General features: G+C 37.8%; 1 protein-coding gene across 3 annotated transcripts in view; it reads left to right on the forward strand.

Moving 5' to 3' along the window:
* Positions 1-10,070: 10,070 nt before the first annotated feature.
* Positions 10,071-16,865, forward strand: part of CLOCK (clock circadian regulator) — a 134,711-nt gene continuing 127,916 nt past the window's right edge. For 2 of the 3 annotated variants that reach the window (XM_004460595.5, XM_058298419.2), the window contains exon 1: positions 10,300-10,434. The gene's annotated coding sequence lies outside the window, so the exon portion shown is untranslated. Of the gene's footprint in view, positions 10,133-10,299; positions 10,435-16,865 lie in introns of those variants that run through there. The other variant, XM_004460594.5, reaches the window with a different exon arrangement.

Consider the following 16,865-nt stretch of genomic DNA (forward strand, 5'->3'; position numbering starts at 1 on the left):
AATCACATGTCCGATAAGGGTTTAATATTCATGATATATACAGAGATTTTACAATGCAGAAATAAAAAGACAAATGACCCAAATGAAAAATGGGCAAAAGACTTGAATAGATACTGTCAAAGAAGAAATATAAATGGTAAAAAACAAAAAACAAAACAAAAAAAAAAACACATGGAGAAAAAGCTCAACATCACTAATGATTAGGGAAATGCAAATCAAAACCACAATGAGATATCATTTCACACCTATCAGAATGGTCACTATTAAAAAGACAGAACTACAATTATTGGAGAGGATGTAGAGATAGGAACCCTTGTTCACTGTTGGTGGAAATGAAGAATGGTACAGCCACTGTGGAGGACTGTTTGGCAGTTCATACAGAAGTTGAATATAGACTTGCCACATGACCCTGCAGTACCACCACTGGGTATATACCCAGAAGAACTGAGAGCAGTGACACAGACATCTGTGCTATATGAATATATCTGCGGCATTATTCACAATTGCCAAAAGTTGGAAATAATCCAGTTGTCCATCAACTGATGAATGAATAAACCAATTGTGGTGTATTCACACAATGGAATATTATACAGCTTTTAAGTAGAAATGATATCATAAAGCATATGACAACATGGATGAACCTGGAGGACATTATGTTGAGCGAAGCAAGCCAGACACAAAAGGACAAATAGTATGCGAATGTGTCATTATGAACTAAATATGTTGTGTAACATATTGTATGATTCCATTTATATAAAATGTAAATATTAATTTATAAAGGTGAAATTTGATTAGTGGTTATGTAGGACTAGGGAGAGCATGCTAAGGGGTGTGGTGTTTTTCTTTCTGGAGTAATGAAATAATTATAAAATTTTTTGTGATGACAAATACACAACATTGTGATTATAATAAAAGTCATTGATTATACACTTTGGATAGATCATATGGTATGTGAAAATATCTCACAAAACTGCTTAATAAATAAATAATTGTGCAAGAATAGCCAGAAATAGCAGCTATGTACAGCAGGGGAATTATACAGAGATTGGGAGGTAAAGAATTTTCTTGTTTGTTGTCTGTTTTTTTTATTGTTATTATTACTACTAGAATAATGAAAATGCTCTAATAATGATTGAAATGACGAATGCACAACTGTGATTATACCAAATATCTTTGATTTTACACTTTGAATTGTATGCTTTATTAATATGTATCGGTAAAATTGATTTGTTAAAAAAAAACCAGAATGATATTTTATACTTTGGATAGATTGTATGGTATGTGAATATATTGCAATAAAACTGCTTAAAAAACAAGTATCTAGTAACTTAAATCATGTTGAAATGAACTGCCCAATTTTTTCAAATATTTTTGAAAATCGTTTTTGTGTAGTTATATCTTTTAATTTTTAACCACAGATTATAAATTTTCATTTTTAGAAGCAAAAAGCATAACAAAACAAAACAAAAAAAGATACCATCAAGAACGTGAAAAGGCAACTCATCAAAGGGGAGAAAATATTTGCAAACCATATATCTGACAAGGGATTTGTACCAGAGTATATAAAGAACTCTTACAATTGAACAGTAAAAAATACAAATAACTCAATTCAAAATAGGCAAAGGATCTGAACAGATATCTCTTTAAAGATGATAGAAATGGTCAATAATCACATGAAAACATGTGTTAGGTTGGTACAAAATGAATTGCGGTTTTGGACCATGAATTTTAAATCATAACTAGGCTCAAACCTATCTTTAGTAATCAAAATGGGAACCATTACTATTAGCACATTTTTGCCAATGAGAATACGTTTGTTTATTCCTGTAGTGTAAAAATCCAGGCTTTGGGATTTGACGAACTCTTGGAAGGCATTTTCTGCATCCTGCTGGTTTTGGAAGTGTTTTTCCTGCAAAAAGTTGTCGAGATGCTTGAAGAAGCAGTCGATTGGCGAGAGATCTGTTTGATTTTCGGTCAGCTCATGACACACACCTATCGAGCTTTTTCACCTTTCCAATTTGCTTCAGATGCCAAACAACCATAGAATGGTCCACGTTGAGTTTTTTGACAACTTCTCATATAGAGAGGATCAGCTTCGATTATTGCTCTCAGTTGGTAGTTGTCAACTTCTGATGGCTGGCCACTATGCTCCTCATCTTCAAGACTCTCATTTTCTTTGCAAAATTTCTTGAACCACCACTGCACTGTACGTTCGTAAGCAGTTCCTGGGCCAAATGCGTTGTTGATGTTGTGAGTTGTCTCCACTGCTTTACAACCCATTTTGAACTCAAATAAGAAAATTGCTCGAATTTGCTTTTTGTCTAATGCCATTTCCATAGCCTAAAATAAATATAAAACAGCAAGCAATAAGTCATTACCAAAAAAATATAAAGCAAGAAATGCGCATTAAAATGATGTATAACATAACCACATTTATTTAAGATTGTATGCCAATATCAAACAGCATATTGAAGCAATGCAAAACCAAACGCAAAATCAAATGTCAATGAGATACCACCTCACACCCATTAGGATGACTATAATAAAAAAGACAGAGTTGATGAGTATGTGAAGAAATTGGAACCTTCACACACTACTGGTGGGAATATCAAATGATGCACACTTTGGAAAACAATCTGGCAATTCATCAGACAATTAAACATAGTGTTACCATTTGACCCAAAATTTTACTCCTAGGTATATACTCAAGTTAGAAATAAAAAATCTGTCCATCCATGCAAAAACTTGTACAGAGTGTTCATAACAACATTATTCATAATAGCCCCAAAGTGGAAACAAACCACATGTCTATCAACTGATGAATGAATAAAACGTAGTATACCCACAGTATGGAATATTATTTGTCAATTAAAAGGAATGAAGTGCCGATACATACTACAACATAGGTGGACTTTGAAACATTATGCTAAGTGAAAGAAGCCAGACACAAAGGAAAACATACTGTGTTTCCATTTATATAAAGTACCTCTCAAAAGGTAATATCTAAAGATAAAACATTAATGGTTGCCAGAGGTGGGGTGGGGAGCAGCAATAGAGAGTGACTGCTAATGAGTACTGTGTTTCTTTTTTGGGGTATTGAAAATGTTCTAAAATTGATTGTGGTGTTGGTTGAACAACTGTGTGAATATACTTAAAAACACTGTAAATAGATAAAATTTATGGTATGTGAGATATATCAATCAAGCTATAAAAAAAGAAATAAGAAAGAAAAAAGAATACCTGCCTTCCTTCTGAGATAGTAAAGAAGGGTTTGTGAAAATATATATCTTGGGACTGGAGGGAAAGTTGAGAGAGGTCCTATAATGGTCTTTATTATAACATTACACACTTGTAGGAGACGTAATTACCTAGTTACACTGACCAAACTCCTGAACTTCTCCTTAACAAATGGGTAAATAAATTCCTATTCAAGATAAAACATTTGTAGAATGAAAGGAACAACCCACAACATATTATCATAAAGTTACACTGTAATTCTAATGCCATCTAATACATATAAACATGAACATAATTTCCCCCTTTAATTACTGCAAAAGTAAGTTCCCTTAAATGTAATTTTTTTAAGTAAATGCCTATTTAGGTATTTTCTTTTTTTAAGTTAAAACTAACAAAGTGCCAACAGTATTTAAGATATCCTAATAAAAAGATACATATTTCCCTCTTAACTCTTAATTCAGGTCCACCAGGTGGCAGCAAGTTTTTATCCACAAGCACTGTTCATGAATACTTCAATATTTGTAAAAACCATAAAATTATAGTATGTTAGAAAGTGGCTGGTTGAGATTCCAGCCCCACTTTCTCTCTCTCTCTCTCTCTCTCTCTCTCTCTCTCTCACACACACACACACGCACACATACACACAAACACACTTCTAACAAGGAATCATGCCTGCCAACACAGGTCATTACTACTTCCATACCTTACTTCATTTATACATTCTCATTTAAGTAGAGTATAAATATTTGTCGTAATGTGGGGAGATTATATGTTGTATATTATGTGCCAATTTTATTTAACAGTCTCAATTTAATGGAGTACACACTTAAACTTTATTTGAAATTGCAAAGATTCCACTGTTATGACGTATTAAACTAAAAACTAGATATTTCATGTATTTACACCTAATACTTTTCTCTATCTCTTGCTGCCAACTGTGCTCAGCTGAAACTTCCTTCCCTATTTTTGTGCTTTTTTTCTCATAATGTGGTCCTAGAATCAGCAGTATCCCAGGGAGCTTGTTTGAAATACAGAATCGCTAGCCCCTTCTCAAACTAAACTGGAATCTGTATTTTAAAGAGATCGCTAAGTGATTGGCCTGCACTGGGGTAGCAGATCCTTTAAGGATATCTTGAGTGAATTCTTTAACTCTTACCCCACGTTCTTGGTTATTAAAAGTCTGGCCCGTTTAAAACTCTAATCTCAGTTCCAATCCAAGTATTCTCTGGTCAAAATTATGGAACTCCGAAGAGGAAAGGTAGGGTTTGTTTTTAACTCATTCTTTCCTTCAACTTTCAGAGCCCATCCCTTCTGGTGTTGGCAACTGAGAAGAACAGGGAACAAAGGGATTCCTTTCTCCTAACTGAGTGCAATTCATTTTACATCCAAATATTCACTAAAATTAATGGGGTACACCTGAGTTCTAGAAACCCTGAGGTAATCTCTCACTGCACAGTTCCTTGACAGGGAAGGTCAGTCTGCGGTTCCATCTCTTCGAATCTCTGTCAGTTCCCACTCCTAGAAGTATCCCTAACCTCTTGACACTCGAATTTCGCTCCCCGCTCCCCATAGACGTCAGGACGGTTCAAACATGGACAGCACTTTCTACAACGCATCCATAAGCCATGAATAATAATAATAATAGTAATTTTGCAAAGCAAAATTATAGAAGCACAGGTTCTTTCACTTCAGCCCACTCAGCTCAGCTATTTTTCTCCAGGTCTCTAGTCCCCTGATAAGGTAGATGCAGGATATATCTGTATCAATAAATCGGCCAGCAAATGCAATGCCAGTCTCCTTTTCTTACAGTCAACTCTGATTTCTCTAGTTGATTCTATTGGCCCCTTATTCATTTAGCTGGAGTGAGAGTGGAGATGGGGTGGGGTAAATAGGAGAGGAAAAGCCATAGTACTTCCCAGGAACCTAATAGCACATGGCTCCAATGTTTCTCTTTTCATCCTATTCCCAAGTGTTTTGTTTACATGGCCTGAGAGTGAATAGTTGGAGGTTTTGATGATGGTAGGGCCAATTTTGTCCATCTTTTAGTCTTGGCTGAAAGAAGGGCTATCTATCCCGACCTGTTGGGGACACACAGTGTTAGGTGTTATCTATTATAATATTACATATTATTGTCGGTCATCACATAATTACTAATATAGTGCTAGTCACCTCCTCTTTTACTGGTTTCAGTTTACATCTCCTTCATACTTACATAAAGTCACCTCTTGATAATAATCTGCCTACAGTCATAATCTGAGATACAAATATGTGCAGTAAAGAATTTAACTTCTCCCAAAGAGAGAGGTCTGTCCTTTGCCCACAGCTTCTGGGAAGATGATCTTTAAGTCCTTGGAATGTCATGTCTGGTAAGAGTATCTTTGTACACTTGGATGTCTTGGGTCATGTTCAGCCTCTGGAGAGATTGGAGCTTTAGGTTAGTGGGCAGTCAGCAGGTTTATGTGGTTGATCCCCAATAAAAAATATGGACACTAAGGCTTACATGAACATCCCTGGCTGGCAATACTTCATCTTGATACCAAGAAAGTAATGATGTTCAAGATTCCATGGGCAGAGGACACTAGAAACTCACACTTGGAATTTTCTGGAACTCTACTCCAAGTATCTCTTCTCTTGGCTGATTTTAATCTGTATCCTTTCCATGTAGTAAATGATAACAATGAATATAACAGTTTTTAGGTGATTATGCTTTGGGGAGCCCCTCAGACTTGCTATTGGTGTCGGGGGGGAGGGGGGGTGGTCTTGTGGACTCTGCTTCCTCTGACTCTGCAAAAGTTGATCCTAAAAATCTTCTAGTATATTTTACCTTTCATTTATTCATTCAATCATTAATTCACCTCAAGCATTGAAATAGGTACTACATATACAGTGATGAACAGTGATGGTTCCTGCCTTCCTGGAGTTTACCATGTTGTGGTGGGGAAGATAGTTATTAAGAGAAGAAAGATATATGCATAATTTAAACTTAAAAGTATTATAAACTTTAAAGTATTAAAAAACTTAAAAGTATTATATTCTGTGGGTACAACAGAATAAAGGTGTGTACTAGGAGCAAGGGATTTGAGGAGTGGGAGGGAGATCTACTTAAAACGGTAGATCTTTGAGGCATGAAAGTGGAGAAAGAACTGGCCATGAGAAAGGGGAGGAAAAGGATCCAAGCATGTGCCAAGTTCTGAAAACAGAAAGAGACTAGCATAAAACTTAAAGGAATTTTCTGGGTGGGAGTGTTATAGTACAGGAGAATATGGTAGGATATGAGGTTGGAGAGGTACCTAGGGGCCAGGTCAAATAGGGTAATGTGGCCATGATTAGGAATTTGGATGTAATGAGAAATGACAAAATAGTTTTAATTAGGAATGTTATTTCCTTTATATTCTAAAAAGAATATTCTTGCTGTTCTGTGGAGAACATATTGAAGGGAAGCATTGAAGATGTTTGAGGAAGGGTCTTCAAGTAGACAGTTGTACATAGGTGTATGGATTCCAAAGGAGGTTTAGGTTGGAGTTAATACATCTGTGAGTCATAATTTCAACCATTTGGAGGGTTTCAGCAACAATTTTTAAAAAATATAGTAATATTTAAGCCACCATATTTACCATCAAACCTTTGTAATTTATATTTGATCATCACAATTCTCTGAAACATTTATTTTTCTAACTTTACAGCTAGTTCCTGAAATTCAGTTACCCAACCTGCTCATCTTACTATTAGACTCAGGATTTAAGCCCAGACTTTTGACTACAAAGTCCATAATTCCCCCTCATATTATTATACTTCCCACTATTTTAACAGGACTGGAAAGAATATGGGTAATTGACTAAAGCATATAGTTTTAAAAAAAACTTACCTTATACTCTCAATTATGCATATCCTAAACTTCCTATGTTCCAACTTACCTTAAACTAGGGTGGTAAATGAAAGGATGGATGAGACAGGTATTATGAGACAATAGACTGGACTTTGTGCCTGATGGGACATGGGGAAGAATTTGAGCAAATTCTTGTGAGAATTACATAAATGGGAACATTGAGATAGTAACTGCCAACGCTTAAATAAGGGATTTCTAATGTACCAAATACTATTCTTATATTGCAGATATGTAGCATGTGTATATAACTTATATTAACTATCATAGTCCTCTCAATTTCCCTATAAGATTGTTATTATACCCATTTTACAGGTGAGGAAACTGAACAAGAGGGAATAAATGTATTCAATAATTGAATGGGGGCGGGGGGGGGGGGGGGGGGGGGAGAGCCTAGGATTTAAATCCAGGCAGTTTGGTTCCGATTCTGTACTCTTTACCACAATCCTATATTGCCTCTATCAAGATATCAACTGGGGGAAGCGCATGTAGCTCAGTGGTTGAGTACCTGCATCCCATGTACGAGGTCCCAGGTTCCATTCCCTGGGAACTTCTAAACACAAAACAAAAGGAAAAAAGAAAAAAATCAACTCTCATTGGGGAGTGGATATAGCTCAGTGGTTGACTGCCAGTTTCCCATGTAGGAGGAGGTGGTCCTAGGTTCAATCTCTGGTACCTCAAATAAAAAAAAATATCAACTGAGAGAGTCATTTGTAAGGGAGCTGGGAATGTTTGGTTTAAATGCTAGCAAGACATATGAGAAGGAATGAACAGAATATTTGGATTACATAAATGGTGTTTAAGGAAAGCACTGGCTGGGGGACGTAAATTTAGGATTTACGAAAACTGTGAAGCAGGATTTTTAAAAAAATGGAAATGTGGAATCTGGAAAGGTTATTAGAAATATCTGAGTTCTTGGAGAGAATATGAGAAGGAAGGAAAAGTTGTGAACTAAACCATGGGAAATGTTCAAGCAGTGGCAGAGGACTGAGCAGAAAATTGGGAGATTATCAACAGGATTTAGTAAATGATTAACTATAGTAAGTTGGAGAGGAAAGTGCCAAAGATGAACATGGGTTGATCCTGGTGACAAAGAGGACAATGGCTCCATTAAAAAGTACAAAATTACTTTTGAAAATGAGTTCTATTAATAGATGACATAGAATTTAAGATGGGATCACTCTCTCTAAAATAAAATCCAGACTTCCACATCCTAGGAAAAACATTCAAACTCCCCTGACTGGCTGTAATCTCTACCTTGCAGTATTATTTCCTTTGTATCTTGCTCCCATCATCAGGACTCTTGGTTGGTTTCAAGTGACAGAAAACTTGTTTCCCACTGGCTTAAGCAATAAACCAACACACAATGAAAATAATTTATTGGCTAACGTTAATGGAAATTTCCAGAGGCATATATCAAATCCACATTGGATTCAAGGTATCAAACATGTCTCCAAGCCAGATCTTCTCTTTTGATGCTGTTTATTTTAATGTTTCCTTTTTTCTCAGAACCTATTGGTGGCAAGATGGTTGCCAGTAGCTCCAGGCCTCTGTCCTCCCAGATTTAAATCCACTAGAAAAGAGAGAGCACCTTTCTAGATAATGCCAGTCTAAGGCAGAGAATTACCTCAAATACGGTTACTCGCCTTGGAGCCCTGCCTAGATCATGTATGGACTGAGAGCAGAGAAAGGGTAACTCTCCAAAGGACATGGGAATAGGGAATGAATACTGACCTGGCAAAAATGTGTACTAAAATCCCTTCTGCTATATGATGGGTTAAATTAAATTATCTTTACAATCCCACAGAAAAATCCTCAGGTGAAGGAATCAGGGATGCAAGTTCCCCGATTTTGATCTCTCTTTCTGGGCCTACACCAAGTGTTTGAAATATTTACCGAGGTGAATGTTACCTTAAGGAGATGATTTTATAACTAAAACACTAAAGCTTAGTTTTGAAAGATGGTTTCTATTTCAAACCCAAAGGACACTAAAACATGGAAATTCCTAGGAATTAGGTCTGTAAAGACCTCTTTTCCAGTTAGTTAGAAGCACATTCCCAAGTGGACAGAGTGTGTCTGATCCATCAACGGAAGTAATATTCCTCTTAAATTAAACAGGAAATATTCATACATTGTTCCAACGAGGCAACCCGTACAAATTAGGGTGCGGGTTCAGTCCCCATTTTCCATTATATTGTCACCTGGCGTTTCGTTAACAGCCAAGGGAAAACTCCAAATACATCCAGACCTCCTTTAGCCTCTCTTCACCAGCCGAGGGCGCATATCCACTCTCCTCAGACTCTCTCCACGTAAGAAGTGGCCGAAGCCACCTCCAAGAGGTGAGGAAGGGATACAGTATGTCACTATCGCTCCCCGCCCGACTTCCCCACGCCGTTTCAGGGGAAAAAGTCATTCGTCGGCCCAAACGAGAAAAATCTTTCCTGGCGCCCACAAAGTGTTTTGCTTGTCAAAGAGAGAAGGTCCCCTTTCTGGCCTCCAGATCCCTGATCCGGCAGGAAGCTCTTCCTCCCCCGCGCTCCCGGCATCCAGGGTGAAAGAAAGCCCAAGCCGCCCTGACCTACCACTAAAGCTCCCCCGACCGGCCGCACCCTCCACTCGAACAGGCCCCGCCTCCCCGGCTTTCCAGTAACCGGCGCCCTCCGGCCCAGTGCGGGGAGGCGGGCGCCGGGTGCGGGAGCACGGTTATAGCCGCCGACAGCGCAAACACGCGGCTCTAGGGAGCGGGGTCTCCCCCGCCGCCTGGGATCCCCTGCTCGGCTTCGCGCCTGCCTAACTGGGCAAGTCGCATGCGCACCGAGACTCGCCCGGGAAAGGGTGAGGGGAGGGGCGATCGGAGAGCTCCGGCCAGCGGTCGGAGCCCGCGGGGATCACTGAGGACGCATGCGCCGGGACCGAGCGCAATCACAGACTCTGCTTGAGGCTACCGGTTTAAAAAAAGGAAACCCCGGAGAGCAAGAGCGCAATCTGGCCGCCAACGCGTGCGCACTCCCGGTGAGTGGCGCCGCACCGGGTGGGCCCAGGGCCTCCCTTCCACCGGTAGGTTTACCTCTGCGGCGCATGCGTGCTCCCAGTGCCGGTGGAGGAGGGGAAGGGAAAGGAGGGGGAGGAGGAGCGGGCGGCTGTAGCGGTGAATTTGGGGGGGAAGTAGGTGGGGGACGCAGCTCAGCCCCAGGTGCTGGTGGCGCTGGGAGCCGCGGGGTCTCCAGGACGCAGCCGGCCTAGTGGTTCCGAGTTACTGCAGCCAGACTCCCGGGTGGGGGAGGGAAGAAGCCGGAGCCACCGCAAGCCACACGGTGAGGGCGCGGGGAAGAGGAGGGAGCGGGGGACGGCGTAGTGGGACCCGGGGGCGGTGGCCACGGGAGGGGAAGGCGAGAGCTGAAGCCCAAGTTTTGCGTGTCGCCCCGGTGTGTCTTTTTTTCGGGAGTTGAGGCAGAGGCCCTCCCGCAAGGAGCTCTGGGCAGCTAGGGTTACCTGCGGGGCAAGGGTGGGATTGGGGTGCACGGTGGGGCCGGGTGGCCTGAGGGCGCCCGGGACTGCGGCAGATTCCAGCGGCAGGGCGGCCTGGAAGCACCGGGACCTGGTGCCGAGAGGGCTCTCGCCGGGGACCCGCTAGGCCTTGTGACCCACTTTATTCCTGTGACAACTCGGGCACGTTTGGAGCGGCGCCCAATGGGGCGCCCGGGTGGCCAGCTCCTCCGGGGAACCCCCGCCCTCCCGGCGCCCGGGCCGCGCGCCGCGGTCCCCAGTCCGAGCGGCTGCCGCCGACTCGCTTGTGCTGGTTCCGTTAGTGGTCGTGGTTCCGGGGCTCGGTACTGGGAGAAGGCGCAGCGCCGCAAGTCGGACGCGAGCAACTGGGCGGATTCCAGGGTTTGCCGCGCGGCACCGGGTTTCCCTCCTTCCCTTGACTCGCGCCTCCGGCAGTCTGTCACTGCTGTGGTTGGCTTTTCTAGATCCCTTTCCAGATCTGCGAAGCTGGCTGGGTTCATTCTCTGTAGATGGTCCTGGCATTCTGGCCCTCGGTGTGTAGCGCCGCAGAGTTTATATCCTTGTAGGAACGTTTTTCGTTACTGTAGAAGTTGTCCTATAGATAATAGTGAGTAGAATCTCGAAAGATAGAAGCCTTGGCCTCTGTCCTGGCAGATGAAAGATCGAATCAGGTTGTGATTTCTTGCTGTTAGAATGCCTTGCTCTATGACCTTAAGGCGTTCTAGCTTTTAAAAAATCAATGTTTTATTTTACAATGAAAGAAAAGCACAAAAAGTAAAGAAACTTTTACTGTTGGGTTGAGCCGATCCCCCAAATTAAATTAAAGGTAACTTTTCTTGAAAATTGCATTCTAATTTGTACGTTTGTTTTAAGTGATCAGAGGAGAAAATTGTGGAATATTTTCCCTCTACCTGTTTGAAAATAATCATTCTAAAAAGGATGTAATTTTAATTTAATTAGCACGCTCTTTGCTCTGAAACATCCTCTGATATCTCACATATGGTTTGATTTCAAATCTTGCTGGGAGATGGAGGCTAATTCAAGTTTTAAGTAGCAGATTGAACAAAATTTCATTAAAGGTTAGCCAGAAGAAGGTAGGCTGAAAGTTGTGGTAGAACTAGTAGTGATTAATTATGAGAAAGAATGAGGAAGCTTTTTGTGTACTGACATGGAAAGATCTCCAAAATATGTTAAAAAGGAAGGTGTAGAACAATGAGAACAGTGTGCTACTTTTTGTTTTAAAAAGGTGGATGGGGTAGGGGGTGATAAGAATATAAACTTGAGTTTGCTCTTCTATGCCTAAAGCAACTGTGAAGATACTGGAAAACTTATCACGACTGGAGAGAATGAGAATTAGCCTAATGAGGGAAGGATGAGAAATGAGACAATACTGTACATGTCTTTATATTTTAAAATTTTTGTGAATATGTTATGAATTCAGGAACTACATTGAACAAAAATCCTCTTCCCCCAAAATAATTTATGTGGGCTTTTTTTTTTTCCCTAATTTATGGTGATTTTGATGATTTTCTGTATGATTTCTCAGTATTTTTTAGAAAAATGAATGGAAATTAAAAGAAAGACTTTAGAATAAGTTAGATGGTTACTTACACTTTAGTTCTTTAGATGCTGGGGTCTGGACAAATATAACTTTCAAAGATGTTTTGCCTTGCTAAAATATATAAAGACACTGTTTACATTTGAGATTATGACTAGATTATGCTGTTTTCATACTATAGTTTGTGTTCTTCCCCCTTCTACCTTTCAGGAGTCAAAATTGTATAAAATTGTACTTTTTTTGTTTTTTAAATCCAAATTTGTCAGTTCAGACACTTGGAGAATATGGACACTCCATTAAAATTAAAATGATAATAAACTTGATTGTCCAAGTAATTTGTTTTTCGGGTTGGGAAACTTTTTTCTGTAAGGAAATCAGACATGAATCCCAGTGAAATGTAAGTATATATGTGTATATATGGTTACTTCTTATGAAGATGTAAAATAAAACAGAGAGGCAATGGTCTGTTAGTGCAAAAGTTAAAATTTTTTTATGATTTCTGTAAACATGGTATTAATGATTTTTTAAAAGTCTGACCTTTATATCCAGGTTAAGATCTAAAAGGAGTTTGTTTAGAGTGGTTATAATATTTGCCAGGGGGTGGAGGGGGTGGGGGGGTGGTGGTGGTGGTGTCCGGCATGGGATGTGGGGGTGAATACTCAAACTCCCTCTGGTGGCTAATACTGTATCATCAAATTAGAAAATAGTGAATAGTGGGTGACAGTTGCTGTAGGTATTTTTAGTAATGCTACCGATATTCCTTTTTTTATTTTGTAGAATAGGAAAATTGTATTATTAATAGAATTGTGTTGTTTCTGTTTAATTTGTAGGTCTCTAGTGGCCAGACTTCTGCAGAATGGTGTTAATTTTTCATTTACTCTCTGTGTGGGTCTATTCAATCTTTTTACAAAATGGAATCACATTTTAAAATATTACTTAAAACTTTTTTAAAACTACAAAAATAAATTTATGCTTATAAAAAATAAAAACAATACAACGTATATAATTAGTGAAAACCACCTTCACACTCTTTTACTTCTATTTCACATCCCTCCCACAGATAATCATTAACATTTTGGTGTATAACCTTCCAGATCATTTTTAGTGCATTTACAGACATGTCTTGTTTAATTTTGATAGTTGTCTTGATTGATTTTTTGGCCATTTTGCCTCTGCTATGGGTTCTGTTACTACCCACAGGGCAGCAAAAGTACCTGGAATATGTCAGAAAGTTTAAAATACCGTATACAATGTAAGACATACCATCTTTTCACTCTTGAGGACTCAATCAGTTGGAGACCTTTATAGAGCTTACAGTGAAGTCATAACTGATATGTGCTTTCAATATCCAATGTAGATTGAATTCAGCTTAAAATGTAAAGTCTTGGATTCCATGACTTTTATAGGGCTATTTAAATTCTGAGTTCTAGTCCTTTCTTTGAGTGTTGTCTTGGTCAGTGACTCATGAATTAAACTTTCATTTTATTCTGTAAGTGCAGACCACTAGGAAAGCCCCCTAGATTAAATCAGCCTCTAGAGGTTCTCTGAAGTGAACCTGAGCAGATTCTGTCTAGGGAACATTGGTTGACTTGAATGGAATCCAACTTTTGAAGGGTGAAAGGGAGAAGAGGCCCTTTAGTCTAGTTTGTATTTAACTGACAGCAGACAAATAGTATGTCTTTCCTGCTACCCCGGCCCGCATCCCCAGGCAGTTAGACACTGCCACCTTTCTAATGGTTTCCAGAGGTTTTTTGCTTTTTCTAAATCAAGCTACAAAGAATTACCTAGCCTTAATTCTTTTTAGGTAGTAGAGTATACAAAGTTCAAAGTATTAGTCAAAATTCTCCACTAGACAATGTGAGACAAAGAGAAAGATGCAGTGGAATTCACTCTGCCCTCCAGGGGTTTGAAATCCAAAATGGAAAGATTTGCACAGGATAGATACCACGAGATTAGATTACAATTACATCTGGCTCCTAAGGGGCACACTATTTCCTTTTTTTTTGCAGTGGTAGAGGAGAGATGGAGATTATATATATCTTAACCTTTTAAATGCTTCAGAAAGGATAAGACAAACTTAGAATGCTCAAATCTTATCTCTTAATGTATGGACGTATTTGTATCCCTAGAGCAGGCATCCATGAGACAAATTGATAGTTTAGGTTTTTTTTTTTTAACTTTCCCATTGCAAAGAGCCGTATGATACTTTATTTGATAATTATAAAAATAGCTTCTCAGATTTCAGGACGATTAGAAATATTAAATTAGGAAATTTGTTAATTAACTATTATCTACCATCTAATATGTCAGGCAGAGTTAGCATTAAAAGCAACTTGTGGTTAAAATGGGAAGTTTTAGATTGTTTAAATGTTACCAGAATTTAAACAATTCATATAATTATAAAAACAAAAACAGACAAAAAATAGTGTTTCCTTCTATCTCATGCTTTCCTCAAAGCACATATTTAATGATTCCTTTCACCAGTCCCCCCCTCACTACATTTTCTGTTTGATACTTTGTCCTATAAACTGTTTGCTGTAAACATTTTAAACTATGAAAGCAAACAGCATTTTTTGGGAGGGAAATTTACAAATTCCACATGATAGCAAAACTACCTTTTATTGTTTGTGTCTTTTTCCTTCCAGTTCTTTGTACATGAATAAAGTAAAATATTTTTTAAAGTGTAGTTTCTTGTAGGTGTTGTACAAATGGACATTCCATTTTCTCCTTTTCTGAATCTGAATTTCTAGAGGACTTGTATGAAGTATTTATGGAACACTTTTAAGTGTTAGAGCAATTTCATTCTTACTAATTGTCTGTAATTATAATTAAGGCATTTATATTTATAGGTTGCTTTACAACATTGGTTAGTTATTTTTATTGCCCTCTAGGTAGAATAGATGGATAACTTAAGTGAATTTGTTTTTATCTGTGATTTAGATTATACAAATGTTAAAATATCTAACCTCATTCTCATTGGTATAGTCTGAAATCTTAGTTATGACTTATTTTAGTTGTGTATCTCCCAATGAGTAATTCTGTTTATTTAAAGACTTCGAAAGTCTATAGAAGGAACTCACTTGTAAAAAATAAATTTTTATGAACTGCTTTTAATTTTTATAGCATAGTTTTTAGGATATGATGTACCTTTCATTTTTCAGAAATTTTATTTTCAGTCCTATACTAATAAGTTCTGAATAGTAAGATGAAAATTACTGTCTTTTTCAAAATATTTACATTTTATCATGTACTTTAATTTTTAATTCTCATGCCAAGTAGTAGAAAATGAAAATAAAGGTTGATTCATGTTCAAATGTTTTTGAATTAAGAAAAATACAATTAAAAAAAAAAGAATGGGGCTATACCAATGAAGTTTAAACTATATACCTAGCTAATAATTTATCATCTATTATATATTAAAATATGGCTGTAATGCATATAGTTGCCTTAATTTCTTTCTTAGTCTCTCTTCCTCCAGTTATAAAAATAACATACTCCTAATGTAGAAAACTTCAGAAACATGAAAGAGGCATGGTTTAAAATTTTAAATATCACCAGAAGTCCACCCACCAACAGAGGACTGCTGGTACTCTGGAATATGTTTTCCTGCATTTTATTTAGCCATTATATAAGTGGAGTCTGTACACTTACGTACACATGATGTTTACAAAAATGGGTTCATAGTGCATCTACTGTTGCTCAGACTGTTCTATTCACTTAATATATCTTGAATATTTTCCCATGTCAGTATTTATTGATTTAAGTCGTTTTTAATGTCCACATAGTACTCTCATCCATGTTCATGCAGTACTTTAATTATCTTCTGTGTTGATAACTATTTTAGTTGAAATAAGAGAAGTTATTTAGAAAAATCCTACCAGTTAAAATGAATAAATGTTATGGCTTAAATTTTATTTTCCAACTTTATCATGAAGTTCAATAGCAATTTCAAAGATTTTTATTAGAAACAAGAAGAAAAATGAACAAAACATTAGTCAATTGAAAAAGCTACATCTAACTTTTACCTGGTAATTTTTGTTTCCATCAGAAATGGTGATGATAAATGTATTTATAGCTAAAATTATCTTTTATCATTTGTTATGTGAAATCAGTTTACTTTTTTAGCTTCGTTTTAGGCTTGATCATATTCTATTTTTCTGTAAATATGTTACTTCATTGAACTTGATCATTACTAAACTTTATAATACTGATTTTTTTATTCTGAAAATAGTTTTGTAGATTTTGTAAAAATGATTCATGTTTGTTATAAAAAAGTTAAAGCACTAAAAACTATAAAGAGAATCTGTGATGAGAAAAATCACCTCTAAATTCCCAGGGATAATAAACCTTGTAATATTTTTTTCCAGTATTTTCAAAGGCATTTATGCACGTGTGTTTTTGTATGCATGTGTGTATGCTACAATTTTAAAGCAAGTGGAATATATGTGGTTTCATAAACTTTTCAGTGTTTTCAGGATGTTTTTGGTGGTAAACAAATATATTTTTTCATTATTTTAGACTATCTTAGTCTTTTACTTCAAGCATTTCTTTTGTTTTCATTTAATGCAATTGCTGATATAACTGAGTGTGTAATTATCTCTTAATATTTTCTGTCTCTTTTTGTTTTGGAGGTACTGGTGCTGGGGATTAACCCATGAATGTGGGAAACTTGCGCTTAAC

This window comes from Dasypus novemcinctus, chromosome 1 (assembly GCF_030445035.2).
Source record: "Dasypus novemcinctus isolate mDasNov1 chromosome 1, mDasNov1.1.hap2, whole genome shotgun sequence".
Taxonomy (NCBI): domain Eukaryota; kingdom Metazoa; phylum Chordata; class Mammalia; order Cingulata; family Dasypodidae; genus Dasypus; species Dasypus novemcinctus.